Consider the following 15143-nt stretch of genomic DNA (forward strand, 5'->3'; position numbering starts at 1 on the left):
CCGACCAGGTGCCACAGTTCTTCTCAAAGATCGCCGACAGGGGAGGAAAGTTCCGGACCGCCTATGTATCAGGTGTATGGACAGTCATCTCCAGTAATGGCATCATGGTGACAGCCCAGAAAGGCAGTGAGGAAATATCCCGCAACATCTTCTGATTTAAAGAGGTCCCGCTGGTACCATCAGAGTCAGACCCTCGAGACTTTCAGGATCCTGACAGAGATAGCCCCTGCCAAGCGGAGGAAGCGATCAATATCCCAGACTCTGTCTCCTCAGGGCCTCTGCCTCCTGGCTCGCCACCACCACCACCATCACTGTCACCATGTAGACCGTCCATCAGGGGTCAACAACACCGCTATGGTTTGTGACCCAATCCCCAGCCCACCAGCATCTTTTGGTCTCTGCGTGCTAAACACGCCACTGACTTATAACAGCATGTCCAAAGTGTCAGTTGGGTTTTCCTGGACTGGACTGAGAAGATCCAAGTTGGGGAGTGATGTAACAGTTAGCAGTCCTGTGTTCATGGTGAAAGCCGGATGTTGTACCCACGTCATCCGCAGGCCAGGCGCGGCCTGCGTGGTTTATAGTGTTAGGTAAGCCATGTATCTGTACTTACCAGACAGGATGGCACAACCTGGACTTTTCTTAACCCATTAAGTGCTGCCGTCGGCCGTTGAACGTTCGGAGCACTATCTGGCTGGTGCTGAGCGAGTTCAACGGCCGACGCAGCCCCGCCCATTTTTAAAAACGGCCGCACTGCCACGAAAAAACGCCTGCGGTTAAGGGGTTAATGAGACTTTGACCCAAAGGAAGAACATGTAAAGGAGAAACGACATAAAAATGGAGGAAGGGAAAACAAGGGGAAACAGTGAAAAATTGAACAATCAGGGTGACAATAACCCTGCAAGAGTGAGAAAAAAGGTCAGGAGGTGCAAGGAAATGTAGGAAAGGCATAAGGTGGAATTCAAACTGAGCAATTTTGGTATCAGTATCCCTAGAAGTCAGCAGCAGCACCATCTGCAGGAAATCTTTGGGCCTCTCAACTCACTTCTTTTTAAATAAAGACTGAAATACACAGGGGCATATTATCAAGGATGGCGTTAAAAATTATCGCCGGTTTAGTGGCAGAAAACTGCAGCTAAAGTGGCGGTAATGGGCTTGATAATAAGCCCTTGAGAATTCCAATAGAAGTCCATGTTCTGGTGTGAATTCTATTGGAATTCTCCAGGGCATATTATCAAGCCCATTATCGCCGCTTTAGTGTCACTTTTCTGCCGCTAAGCTGGCGATAATTTTAACGCCATCCTTGATAATATGCCCCACAGTGATTTCGCAGCCCCAGTGCCTGATTTTATTCCCCTGCATTCAGCAAAGTGATTTAACTTCACCCAATATTTCTTCAGGTTAATGAGTAATTTTAGACAGCACAGTGCAGATAAAAAAGAGGCAAACTTGTTCACTGTTTTTGAGCTGCAGTGTCCGAAAATCAAGCTCAAAATCAGTTAAATATGGGGTTAAAGGAGTAGACTTTACGTACTACAGATTCATACAAACAGGTGCTCTGCAGTGCTTAATTTGAGCCAGTGGTTGCCGGTGGGGGCCACAGCACTTAGGAACGGTACTATAAAGGAAGAAAAAAATGAAAATACTGTCACAATGGAGAAAGCAAGAATCTACAAATTTCCCAACAATCACAATGGAATATCAAGTTAAAACATATTGTATGAGAAGCAGGTCATGGTGGGTGGGGGGCTTGAGGGGCAGTGGAAAGAGAGAGGAGGGCAGATTGTTAGGGGCACTTAAAACACACAGGGGCATATTACCAAGGGTGGCGATAGGCAATTGTCGCTGGTTTAGCGGCCGTTTTCGGCCGCTAAGCGGCGATAATTCTATCGCTCTATAGCAAGCTGTCGCTAACATTAGTTAGCGACAGCTTTTAGGCGATAGCGAGCGGTTTGGGGCCCGCTTTGTATGTCAGCGATATTTATCGCTAATGACATGCAAAGTGGGCGTACCCAACCTGTTAGCGACTGAAAGCAGTCACTAACGTCGCTATCGCCTATTAGCAAGGAAGGCGTAGCGATGGAAATATCCCGCTATCGCCAAAAACCAACGCCTGCTCAGACCAGTTCTTAGCCATGTTATCCAATGGGAGGTGGATAACATGGCTAAGAGCATTTCGTCGCTAATGCGTAAATATCGCTGTATTATCAGCGATATTCACGCATTTCGCCTGATTTTTATCACTTTTGAGATAAACCTTGCTAATAGCAAGTTAACTCAGCGATAAAAACCGGTGATGCGCTGCGATAAAAATATTGCCACTAACCCTACTTAGCGATAAACATCGCTATTTGTTGGTAATATGCCCCACAATGTTTAAGGCCATCAAAATGGAGAGGAGAGCGAGTGTGTGTGCGTGTGTTTTTGTCAGTGTGGGCGTGTAAAAATCCCAGGTGAAATCCGACAGAAACTTCATCATCGACTGACAGCCCTTGTACTAAACGTTTTACAGCATAGTACTTTATTTTAGGGGGATGTAACACCCCAAACAGTGCCGGACTGGCTACTGGGCGGTTTGGGGTGCTGCCAATCTGGGGGCTGATTTCACTGCGGTGGGGGCTGATTTCGTTGATGGGGATCTGCGTGTCCTTCTAAATAAACAAAGCAAAGCGAATGGTTTTAAGCACACGCAGGTCCCCATCAACGAAATCAGCCCCAGCTTGGCAGCACACCAAAACGCCCAGTAGCCAGTCCAGCCCTGACCACAAAACACCCCCCTGAAGCTATACCCGCGTCTATAGGAGTGAGATAAAGAGACGGATGTGTCTGGCAGTGGATAAAAGAGGCATGAGATGGACCTAAAACTACACCGCTTTGCTATTCAGCGCGCTGACATTTATTTGCACCGGCCACAGGCTTCTCAGCAGAGAACTGGTCATCAGCATCATTTACAAGTGAAGTACTGGTGCTCGGCTTTGTGCTGAGCCAGCGAAGCCTGCCATGATATGGCCCCAAGAGAGGATTCAAATATGCAAACATACTTCCAACTGTCGAAGTACACCAAGGGTCAGCGTTCTCAGTTGTAATTTCTAACAATTAAACTGTCACTGCATGACCTGTGACTGGGGAGAGACTTCACATGTAATAGAAACACACAGCTTACTTCCAAAACTCGATAAACCATTCTATGAAGGTAGGCACTTTCAAAATCCACTGAATAATCATTGAATATTGGATCCATGCAGGTTTATTCAATCTCAACAACCATAAAACAGAAATATTATTGATATGCTTGAAAACTAAATTGTGAAACTCCCTCTGCACAACTCACCAAAAATGCTTCATAATACCCTAGTTAAGCTATTATTTTGTTATTTATTTACTACATTGAAAAAATGCGTTTTCGCTGCTTGGAGCGTAGAGGATAATTAGTGTACAGATTTAAGGTAACCTATATATGACCCATAATTAATGCTAATACATGAGCAATAAAAATCTGAAAGAACCACAGACAACCATTGATGTATAAAAAGAACAAAAACAGCATTTATTAAATTTATAAAAAAATGAAATAATCTTTCATATCTGTCACGCAGACTCTCACCCATATGCGGGACAATTAAAAGACATTCTTGGGGTGGTAATATATTGTTCAAAACTGTGAAGAACAATGTTGAATTAAAATTGTGTGGCACAATTTCAAATGAATGGTGTAGATGATTCAGAGTTAGAGAAAATGGTGGTAGGTGCATTTGTCAAGGAGAAACAGGCAATAAACTAATGTACACATTTACAAGATAATGACCCAGCTGGTAGCTGCAAGCCATCTTGCCCAGCTGCGTCATTAGGAAAGTGTAGGCATGTGTTGCATTTACAACTATATGAATCATCCCTGTGCTTTTCCTTGCGCTGGCACACAATAGCCTGCCTAGTGCCAATACAGGCCCCTGCCTGTGTTGCAGGGTGTTTGATTTTATGCAGGAAGGGATGCCTTCCTGCACAAAAACAATAATTGATGGCGTTTTCCTCCTTCTATATGTACTGCAGAATGCAGCACACATAGAAAGGGCAAAAACAAGAAGAAATAAAGGTATTTCTCTTATTGCACCACTTTTACTCTTCCCCTGGGGAGGCTTTAGGGTGCTGCGTTGGCCACAGCATACACACATGGAACGCCCCTTTCACACTGAGTGAAATACAAAAGGGGGCCGTATTTACAAGGCCATGAAAAGCCACGTAGGATGGCTTTGCATGGCCTCCTAAATAGGTGACAGCACACTGTGCCACTGGAGCGTCAAAAAAAGTGATGCTCCGGTGGGGCAAGGGGCTTTAAAAAAATGCCCCTATATTCAAGATGGATCACCACGCAACGGCCAGCTACTCATTATCTTCTGAGACCGTGCATACTGTCGGAGGGGCACAGATACCTCCCCTAATGACCCTCACGGGACTGCCACACTTATGGCGGGCGGTCCCTTTCTACGTCATCCTGATGATGCCCTTAGTGTCCAGTCTCCGACAGGCACTTGGCCACAGCTAGGTGCCCAGGCTAAGTCTCAAGAAGTCAGGTTTAGTGGGAGGATTTAGTGAGAAAATGAGAGGATGAGTTGAGTCTGAAGGCATCTTTGGAACATCAATAAATCTTTGTCAAGTCTCAGCCAGGAGGTAAACATATCATATAATGAATATCTGAATATGTGGAGCATCTCTCAGTTAATTTACACCTGCATATCTGGGTGGCTAGAGGTTTGTGGCCAGCTGCCACCAGGCTGTGGGAGGCTAAAAGGTTCCGGAAAGAAAGTCTCTCAGGTTATGTATAGCCTTTAGGATGAGTCACAGACTTTAAACTATTATCTTTCTATCAGAAAGGGCAAATATGGTGAATTGTGGTTGGCCATGGACACAGTTGAAAATGAGATTAGTCACCTAACTTTGGGGCCCCTGGAGTTCAGTAAGATCTTTTTTAGTGAGCTCTGTGTTGAGGGTACAGCAGTGGTGTAAATGTAAGCTGGCCAACACCAGAAAAAGTTCTAAGGGCCCCATTACGATGGCGGACGGACACCGTAACGGAAAACGGGACCAACCGCCAGAGGTGCGGCGGTCCCACGGGGCCAATTAGGATGCGACCGCCTCCCTGGCGGTCGCATCCCGCATCTTTTACATTGCGGCTGAAAATATAAAACAGTTTTGCAAGCTAATGCACAGTCGCCGAGAACACCGAAAGCCAAAAGATGCTAGCTCTAGGATGTCTGAAAGTTTAGGCACTACACAGATCGGCAGACTCCAAGTACACATTGTATTTTCTGAGAACAGGTTTTTAGGCACATGAACCTTTGACGGAATCACTGTATTTTATCTTTCATTCATGCTGTTGTCATGAGCAATCAAAATTCAAATGTCTTTGGCCTATATATCATTCAATTTCACCACATACCTGATTGAAAGATTTCAAGTCAGTACTTTCAATATATAAAAATTGTATTGCTTTAAATACTTTATAATAGATATTAAGTACATCTCACTCTCCAACCTAAAAATTTGACTTGACAGTAATGTGCTATTTGATTGAATTTATTTTAAATGTAAAAGAGTGCAGAAGCCAGGTGCTACTATAAATATGACATTTAATGTTAGAAGCTTCTAACTCCTCAAGTATTAAGGAATTGTGATTCCAAAAATAAAAAATGTGATGGTGAAGGCAATTCAGAACTTCTCAGCAGGAAGTTACATTTTTATAAATAGTCTTATGGTAAGAACCTTACTTGAAAGCAAAGCCACCACCTATTGAATGCTTAATAGTCCCTTGTAGAGAGTCTGCGACTTCATCCAAAAGTTCCCCCGACGACAACACTCCCTCTTCGGACACCATCTGCAGCCTTGCCTCGTGTACTTTACCTTCACTGAACTCTTTTTCTTGGATTTCCGTCTAAGTCCGAAGTTAAGCGTTGACCGGGCCCAAGCCCAATCCTCTTCATATATTCGACTCACGCTCCATCGCGGCTGGCCATATTTTTCAACTTTGATCCAGCCACGCATGACTACAGGTCTGCGGTTGGCGCTTTGATCTTTATAGGCGCTCGTTTTTACTGAAAATTTAAACATTGATAACTTCTGTTCTACAATTTGGATTTTTGTAGTTTTGGTGTCAAATAATTTAATAACATGTACTCTATTTTTCCAAATTAGCATGGGATTTTTCTTATGTTTTGTTTTCAATTTAATACTGTTAGTGTGCTACATAAATACTTTACACATTGCCTCTAATTTAAGCCTGACAGCTTTTGTTTCAAGCTAGCAGATGGTTAAGCACAGGGTACATTTTGTGACTTTTGTGGTTCATTCACCCTGACAGGAATTGTAGCTGTTGCTTGACTAGACTTAACACCCCAGCCAACCAACAACCCAATTTCTCACAATCAAATGATATTGCACTGTAAAATTGCATGACTTATTTCACCTGTAGTTTGGACAGTAAGTTTGTTATTGGTCCTGCCTTACCAGGCACAAACCTAAAGTCCCTGGGGCCTAATTTACTAAAATCAGATTGCATTCCAGTTGGTGTTTTTTGCACACGGACTGTTTTGTGACATTACCTTTTTTTTAGCTGAGAATGATGTACTAAACAGTTAGGCGTGCACAATGTCCATGCTCAGGGAATCGCAAACACTCCTGACTTATTAATGTGTTTTAGATAGGAGCCCTTTTGCGTCTCCCTGTGAATGGGTGTTAATGCAGTGATGGAAGCCTTCGAGGGAGAGCAGACTGCCATTCCTTTATTCGCTTATCCTGAAGTTGACATTCAGCTAACAGCACTGTGGAGAGAATTTGTGGAACAAAGACCTATATAATCACCAGGACCAGATTAAACATATTTAAAAAAGACAAAGGTCCAGTGGGAATCTTTTACTAAGGAACCCATATCCATGAGTCCAACGTTAACCAATTATATGTCAATGAATGAAAAATTAATCAATAGTCTCAATTTTTCTATGTTACTCATGCATTTATTGTATTCGCCTAGGTGCAAGAACAAATGTGACAATTGTGCAGACCGCACAGTGTGTGGTGAAGGAAAATTATATACATAGTGTAGTTTACAAACTGCACAATATCTTGGGTTACTTACACAAGTATTCTAGTAGACTCAGTTAACCTTTCACAGATATTCTTTTTGGAAACAGACACAGGAAACCAATAGGTTTATGTTGACATTTCGACCCAATATCAAGTCAGTGGCTCTCATCAGGACCCGCCATCTGACTAACCATACCATTCTTAGGCAAAATAAAAAAAAAACGTATTCTCAATTAACTCCCAAAAATTCCCAAATGAAATACGCCAATTGATTCCTTCCAGGTAGGTTTCAGTCAGTCAGTCATAAGCTTTTATTCGATATGCAAGATATCTTATAAGCACATTTACAATATAATCATTACAGTGTACAAAAAAACATTGCTTTAAGAAGTCAGTATAAAACACATTTAAAAGGGATAAAAGGACATGAAGTGCCCATTGATAAATTAGCTAAAAAAGAGAATTAAACCGCTACTGACAATCTCTTACAACGAATAAGCCAAAACTGTTTTAAAAATTTTGCTGTTCCACACACAATAGGGGGGGAAGTGTCCGTAATTAGGATGCGCAAGGCTACTAGGTGGCTACGTGTACCCATATTTCGGAAGAGAGGTTTCAACCAGAAGCTCCTGGGCCTTGCATAGTCCGGGCATTCAAATAGGACGTGAGCAATGGATTCAACCTTGTGCGGACAACAAGCACAATTAGGGGAAGATCGGGCCGCTGATGTCCACTTCGATACCACAGCACCTAGCGGGAGAGATCCAACTCTAAATTTAAAATAAAGAGCTCGGTCAAGGGGGAGGGTGATCAGGTCCAGGTAGGGTTCAAAGGCCACACAGTCTTTAATTTGTAGGAAGGAGACAGTGGACTTACAGTGGTTCGAGTTTGTAATTAGGCGCTCCGCCGTCCATTTCCAGTAAAGCGTCTTGACCACTTCTTTTGGAGGGGCTGAACGCGATGACCAACAGTCCCCTAGTCCGATCTTCTCCAAGAGCTTTTTAGTTTCCCTTAACCATCTGATCTTAGCCCAACCCCCCAGACTCATTATTTCCCCCAGACCCTCAGCGTAGGATTTTAATTCTTCACCCCTCCAGATTCGTGTCCATAGCAGGAGCGGGCGAAGCTGAGCCTGATCTTTAATGTTTTTACAGCCCGTATCCAACAACACTGGTACAGTTGGTGTGCTCAATGGGATAGAGATAATGGACTTTAGAAGCTTGCTCTCCGCTATCGCTAGGGCATCCAAACGGCAATGGCCCCACAGCTCTGCCCCATACAAGGCTGATGTCACTACTTTGGCCTTGTAGATATTGATTACTGGGGTAAGCGATCTCCTAGGTGAGGCCCGGAACTCCCTTATGAGGGCTCCTCCAACTCTCCTATGGTTTAGGACCATTTTGTCAATGTGATTTGCCCAAGTCAACTTATCCGTAATCCGAATACCCAGGTAATCGAATTCGGCTACTTTCTCTAAGGCAACCGAGTTAAGTGTAGGTGGGCGGCCCAGTTTCCTAGGTGGATTTAAAACTAGATATTTTGTTTTGTCCACATTTATTATTAAACCTTTTGCAGCACAAAACTCCTGAAAACGTGTTAGCAATTTCTGCAGGCCTTGAGGGGTCTTCGAGATCAGAAGCGTGTCGTCCGCAAAAAGCAAGGTGGGGATACGGACTCCTCCGAGACAGGGGGCGTCGGCTGGTTCTTGTTGACGGTGTTTTACCACCCCATTCACATATGGTGAAAATAGGGTGGGCGCCAAGACGCAGCCCTGTCTTACGCCCCTGGACACTGGTATCTTCTCAGTGAGCTCTCCGTTTTTACCCCAACGGACCTGTGCAAAGGTATGGGCATGGAGACTAATGAGGAGGGACAAGATGTAAGGAGGTAATCCCAACTCATTAAGCACCCTCCAAAGCTCTTCCCGGGGGACTAGGTCAAAGGCAGTCTTCAGGTCTATAAAGGCCAAGTAAAGACTACCCTTGCCCAGTTCCACCACCTTCCACCCCAGTAGTGCCAACCTAAACACCTGCTCTATTGTCCCCATACCAGCCCGAAAACCTGCCTGAAAATCTGATAGGATTTTATTCTCCTCCACCCAATGTAGGATCCTTCCAAGGATAGCTTTACCAGCTATCTTTTGGGTGGAGTCTATCAGACTTATGGGGCGGTAGTTCCCCGGGGTTTCCCTACACCCTTTTTTGTAAATCGGGACCACCACCGCCCCTTTCCAGGATTCTGCCACTGCCCCTCCCATCATGATGTCGTTTAAGAGAGCGGCAATGACCCTTCCCCATTCCGCTGGGTATGCCTTCATAAGATCCCCTGGAAGGCCGTCAGGGCCCGCTGCCTTGCGAGGCGCTACCCATCCTATAACCCCCTCAATCTCTAGGGGAGTAAAGAGATCATAGGCATGGGGTTCAATTGCTAGTGTAAGCTCCCTCCCGGCATTTAGTTCCCCATCTGGAGGAAGGTATAGGGTCCCGAAGTGTTTTATCCAGTTTTGAGGAGGGATGTTGCAGGGTCTCATAGATCCATCAGGTTTATTCCGTTTGGCTATGAGATTCCAAAAGGCCCTTGAATCCCTAACTTTACTAGCCTGGAGCAGGTCTTCCCAGAATTTGTCTTCCCACTCCCCCCTAGCAAATTTAAGGGACTTGTTATAGGCCTTCCTTATTTCCTGTATCTCACCTCGGGATTTGTGTTTAACTGCCTCAACTAACTTTGCCTTGTGATCCCTACATGTTTGGGTATACCAACCATCAACAGGTTTTCTAAATTCTTTGTTGCCTAACTTGTTGGGATGTGAGGTAAACACGCTAGATAAGGCTTCTACCAAGGAGACAAAAAGCTCACTCGCTCTGCCCACCCCTTCTAGGGAGGTTCCGAGGTTTGTTACCGCATGATTTAAGAGGGTTTGGATTTCCCTTACCTTTCCCTCAGAAAGAACCAATTTCGCCCATTTTATTCGTCTTCCACAGGGGGAGACTTCAGAATCATCCGGGGGTGCAGCTACCGGGTAAATATTCTCCTTTCTTAAAGGGCACCACCACTGGTCCATACTTAAAGAGAGTGAGTTGTGGTCACTCTCAGTCGTAGGGACCACCTGCATGTCCCTTACGTAAGACCATAGACACACATCTATCAGGATATAATCTAACCTAGAGGTGTGTCCTGGCCTGTTGTACGTGTGGACACCCCCCCTATCCGAGGTTGTCCTCCCGTTTGCTGCCCTTAAATTGAATTCAAGGCTCAGGGAGTATATCTGGAGCGCCACTTCTGTCCACCTTCTGATCGGTGGGATTTCCAGTACCGGAATCCCCAACCTAATATCATCCTCATCTTGGTCGAGGGAAACGTCCTAGCCCAGGGGCTCGAACGTACAGTTCATATCGCCCGCAACCAATGTACGCGTCTTGTGAGGGGAGTTTTTTAGCAGGGTCTCGAGGAGTGATATTACGGGAGACTTCCTCCCTCCCTTGGTTCCCCGGGCGTAAATATTGAAAACATTTAAGACAATTCTTCCCCTTTGATCTATTAGGGTAATGTTTTGTATGTCCGGGCAGCCTGTGGGAAACTCCACTACTCTGCAGTCTAAGGAGGCTGCGACCCATATGAGAAGGCCACCCGAAGGTCGCCCTCTCCCTGATACCGAGACTTGTGCCGGGGAGGAATAGGAAGAAAAACCCACCCTATGAACCGGCACCAAGCTCCATGTCTCTTGGAAAAGGCACAGAGAGTGCTCATCAGCCCATGCAGTGAATTCAGGTATAGCCAATTTTCTTGCAATCCCTGCGACATTCCAGCTGCAAACCTTAAAAACTAGGTCCGTCACAGCTGAAGTGTCGTTGGGCGCCAGAGTGTCCCTGTCTATGGTCCTCCTCAAGGGTATTTGAGGGGAGCAGCGATCTTGGGGGGTGACTAAAGAGGCTGCTATCCCACTTCCAAGGTTTGCATGGGTAGATGATACTCCTGATGGCTCTACTCTACTCTCGATTTCCAGTCAATGAGGCCCTGGTGCCCACAATTGGTTCTCCCTTGGACCTCCCGTGACCCCAGCCCAATTTTGACCAGAAACAGGGGGACTTGAACTTCCTCCAATTAGGACAACACTTTGCCTGGGGTAAAAATAAGAAAGATCTACCAGTTTAACCCCTGGAACCCCCATATTTTTAATAGGAGTACAAATCGCGGGCACTACTCTTGGGTCTTGAAAATTTATAATTATACAATCCCCCTCCTGAGTCTTTTTCCCCTGCCCCACCCACCCCACTCTGCGGACACCCAGAATGATTCCATCCACATCCAACGGGATTGGCCTGTTTGCCTTCAGCCAGTGGATACACTTATTCTTAAGTGATTGATGGTTTTCCGACTGGCCTTCTTTTAATGGAGGCACATTAACCATAACAACAACAAAAGGTTGACAGTCTGGTGGGAGGTTTACTGGAGGGATTCGTCGTACTAGATTTCTAGGCACCGGTAAGGTGGTGGTTGGGGCAGCAGGTTGGACTACAGGTCTAGGAGCTTTCCCTGGCGCTAACCCGTTAATTTTGTTACATGCGCCTAATTTTTGGGAGCCTTCCAATTTGCCACTAGCTAACTGTGGCTGCTTTTGTGGAAAAGGGTTAGGCTTACTTTTATCTGGCTCTAAATATGATGGTGGCCCCTTCTGTTTTGGTCCTGCTTTCGGACGGGGAGGAGATTTAGGAGCTGGGATTAATGGACTATTAGAGACAACTTTATTTGGACATATTGGGGGCTTAGGGTCTCTCTGTGATGGTAGCGCGTTCCTCTTTGCGCCCATGTCCTTATTTTCACTCACTCTGGTTATTTGTTTAAATGTGGTTTTGAGTGAGTGGAACCCGTCAAGGGTTGATTGCTCTAATTTATCTATCCGCTCCCCTAAACCCTTGACCTGTATTAGTAGCGGTTTCAAGAGACTGTATACTTTCTCGAGGATATTTTCAGCTGCTACGGGGTCAGTGAGGTTAGGAACCTTAGCAGTGTTAGCATCTATGTGTAGCCCCTTAGAAGAGATCAGAACATCCCCTTCAGAGTCAGCTTCATTCACTATAGGCCTACCCCTTATGTTTCTCATCCCAGATCCAGGAGACTTTCTTGCTCTTTGATAAAGAGCAGCCTGTCTCACTAATCTACCCTTTTTGCGTTTACGTGATTTTTTACTTAAGGGCCTATTCTCCTGACTAATCTCGGGAGTTTGGCTGTTGGGGGAAACCCTCACTGACTCCCCTTCTGATATAACTAAGGAGGTGGTGAGCGGTTTTGAGGGCAGAGAATCACTGGTGGCTTTGTGTGGAAGGTTAGGTGGAGAAGGTGGAGACAGCTTACTAAGTCCACCGTCTTCCTCAGTAACTATGGGTATAAGTTCGGCCAGATTTTCCAGCCTATCTATATTTTGCTCTATGCTTTGCTCTATACCAGCCAGCTGGGGGGGGTCAGAGGAAACGCCAGGCACACTAGATGGAGAAACAGATTGAACCCGGACACTAGCCGGTGTAAGCGACTGGGCAGCAACCCCCAGGGATGAACGTCTTGAGGGGAGGTACACCTATGATAAACGCCGCTCAGACATAGCAATCTCCTTTTCAATCACCGCCGCCACCCTAGTGATAAAACGGTCCATAGATCCTATAACAGGGCTCGCTGCAATTGACCCCCTTTCGCCTTCACTCCTAAGAAGCTTCCCAGAGCGGGTAGACATGATTGCGGGGAACAGCTCGGGGACTCACACTGGACGTATGTACTCACGGCTGATGGAAAGGAAAGGGACGTGGCCCAGCCCAGCCTTGACAGCCCCTGACGGCCACAGACGGCCCGCCCTCTGCCCGGGCTCCGCCCGGCGCCGCCCGCGCGCGTCCGCGATGCGGAGGAAGCTGTTCCCTTTTGTGCGCCTCCTGGCGCTCCTGGCAGGAAGAGGAAGCGGTGTGGACGCAGGGCGCGCTGGGAGCTGTAGTCCGTTCACAGCGTCAGGGACCCAGCGTCGCTGCGAGATCTTCCCTCGTGCAGGTAAGGCAGGCAAGCAGGCGGTGAAGCGCTAAGACCCCTCCTCGGGCCGGTATGCGCTAAGAAATGACTCCCAGTTCCTCAGTGGGAGCTGTTCCCTTTTGTGCGCCTCCTGGCACTCCTGGCAGGAAGAGGAAGCGGTGTGGACGCAGGGCGCGCTGGGAGCTGTAGTCCGTTCACAGCGTCAGGGACCCAGCGTCGCTGCGAGATCTTCCCTCGTGCAGGTAAGGCAGGCAAGCAGGCGGTGAAGCGCTAAGACCCCTCCTCGGGCCGGTATGCGCTAAGAAATGACTCCCAGCTCCTCAGTGGGAGCTGTTCCCTTTTGTGCACCTCCTGGCGCTCCTGGCAGGAAGAGGAAGCGGTGTGGATGCAGGGCGCGCTGGGAGCTGTAGTCCGTTCACAGCGTCAGGGACCCAGCGTCGCTGCGAGATCTTCCCTCGTGCAGGTAAGGCAGGCAAGCAGGCGGTGAAGCGCTAAGACCCCTCCTCGGGCCGGTATGCGCTAAGAAATGACTCCCAAATGAAATACGCCAATTGATTCCTTCCAGGTAGGTTTCATGACTCATCATAATATCAAGTTAGTCAGTCATAAACAACTTTTAGAGACTGCTGAACAATGGTGGTGTTGGCTCACTTATGCTCTTAAATCTGTCTGTGGCATTCAACACCATTAACCATGCCACACTCATTACACATCTAGAGGGTACTACTTTTTAAATTAATGATGGGTAATCATTACACTTTCAATGGCCTGCTATGCTACCGGCCACCAGGCCCCCGGGCCAACTTTTTGAAGGATACTGGTACTTCTTTGGTTGTCATATCGCAGTCACCAGACTTCACACTCCAGGGTGATTTTAATGTCCACTTGGAGGATCCGTTGCATAGTGATTCCGGATATCTTATTGACATTGCAAACAGCATGGGCCTTACTCATCTGGCATCTGGTAGCACACACTCTGGGGGCCATTTATAGATGGAATATTCTCTAGCAAGGACCATATAGAATGCCTTCCACCAATGCCAATTGTCTGGTCAGACCATAGATCTGTGATGTTTTCATTTCTGGTACAAAATCCCCAGACACGGAATTCAATAAATAGGCAGCGGAAAATGGTCCGACCTTGGAACAAACTGGAAGTGGGTGTGCTTCAATCTGCTTTAGCCCTAAACTCCCCACTACCCTTAGAAGACCCAAATGAAGCTGTGGCTGCATTAGAGGACTGGCTGAGAAAGTCAATAGACCAAATTCTACCAGCTAAATGCATCTCTAGCCATAGGTCGAGACCTACCAATCCTTGGTATACTGAGCAGTTTAGGACACAAAAACAAAAATGCCGTCTTCTGGAAAGGAGGTGGAGAATATCAATCGATCCTGAGACTAAAGCTAACTATAAATTAGCCTTACTTGAGTATAAAAAACTCATTAGTAAAGAATAAAACTAGCTATTTCACTACGGCCATACTGACAGCAAAAAACTAGTCAAAGGAATTTTTCTTGACAGTAAAACGATTAGCCACATGCGCTGATTTGCTGACTCATCTAAAACCCAGGCATTTTGCGACTGGGTGGGTACATGTTTTCCAAGGTAAAGTTAAGGCGGTTTATGACAGTTTCGTCAAACCTACGGATCTGGAAATAGCTGCCTTTTCAGTGGCTTCAGTCAGACTTGGGACTCCCGGTATCACTCCAGGCACCCACGCTGAATGTAGCGATCCTCCTGAATTATCTACCTTTCCGCCACTGACAATGGAAGCAAAATTAAACCTGCTAAGATCCACCATATCAGGTTCTTCACTGGATTTATGCCCTCCAAAAATCTTTCATCTTTTACCTGAGATTTTTGCATCTCACTTGATGCTTATCTTTAATCAAATTTTCTCTTCTGGTATAATTCCCCACCAGTTGGAAGGTGGCCTCCGTGCTCCCCTTTTAAAGAAACCTAATCTTGATGCCACTGATCCTAAGAACTACCCCCCAATCTCCAGACTTCCGCTACCTGCAAAAATGGCGGAGAAAGCCATGAATAATATTCTATCAGA

Source organism: Lissotriton helveticus, chromosome 4_1 (genome assembly GCF_964261635.1).
Source record: "Lissotriton helveticus chromosome 4_1, aLisHel1.1, whole genome shotgun sequence".
NCBI lineage: Eukaryota > Metazoa > Chordata > Amphibia > Caudata > Salamandridae > Lissotriton > Lissotriton helveticus.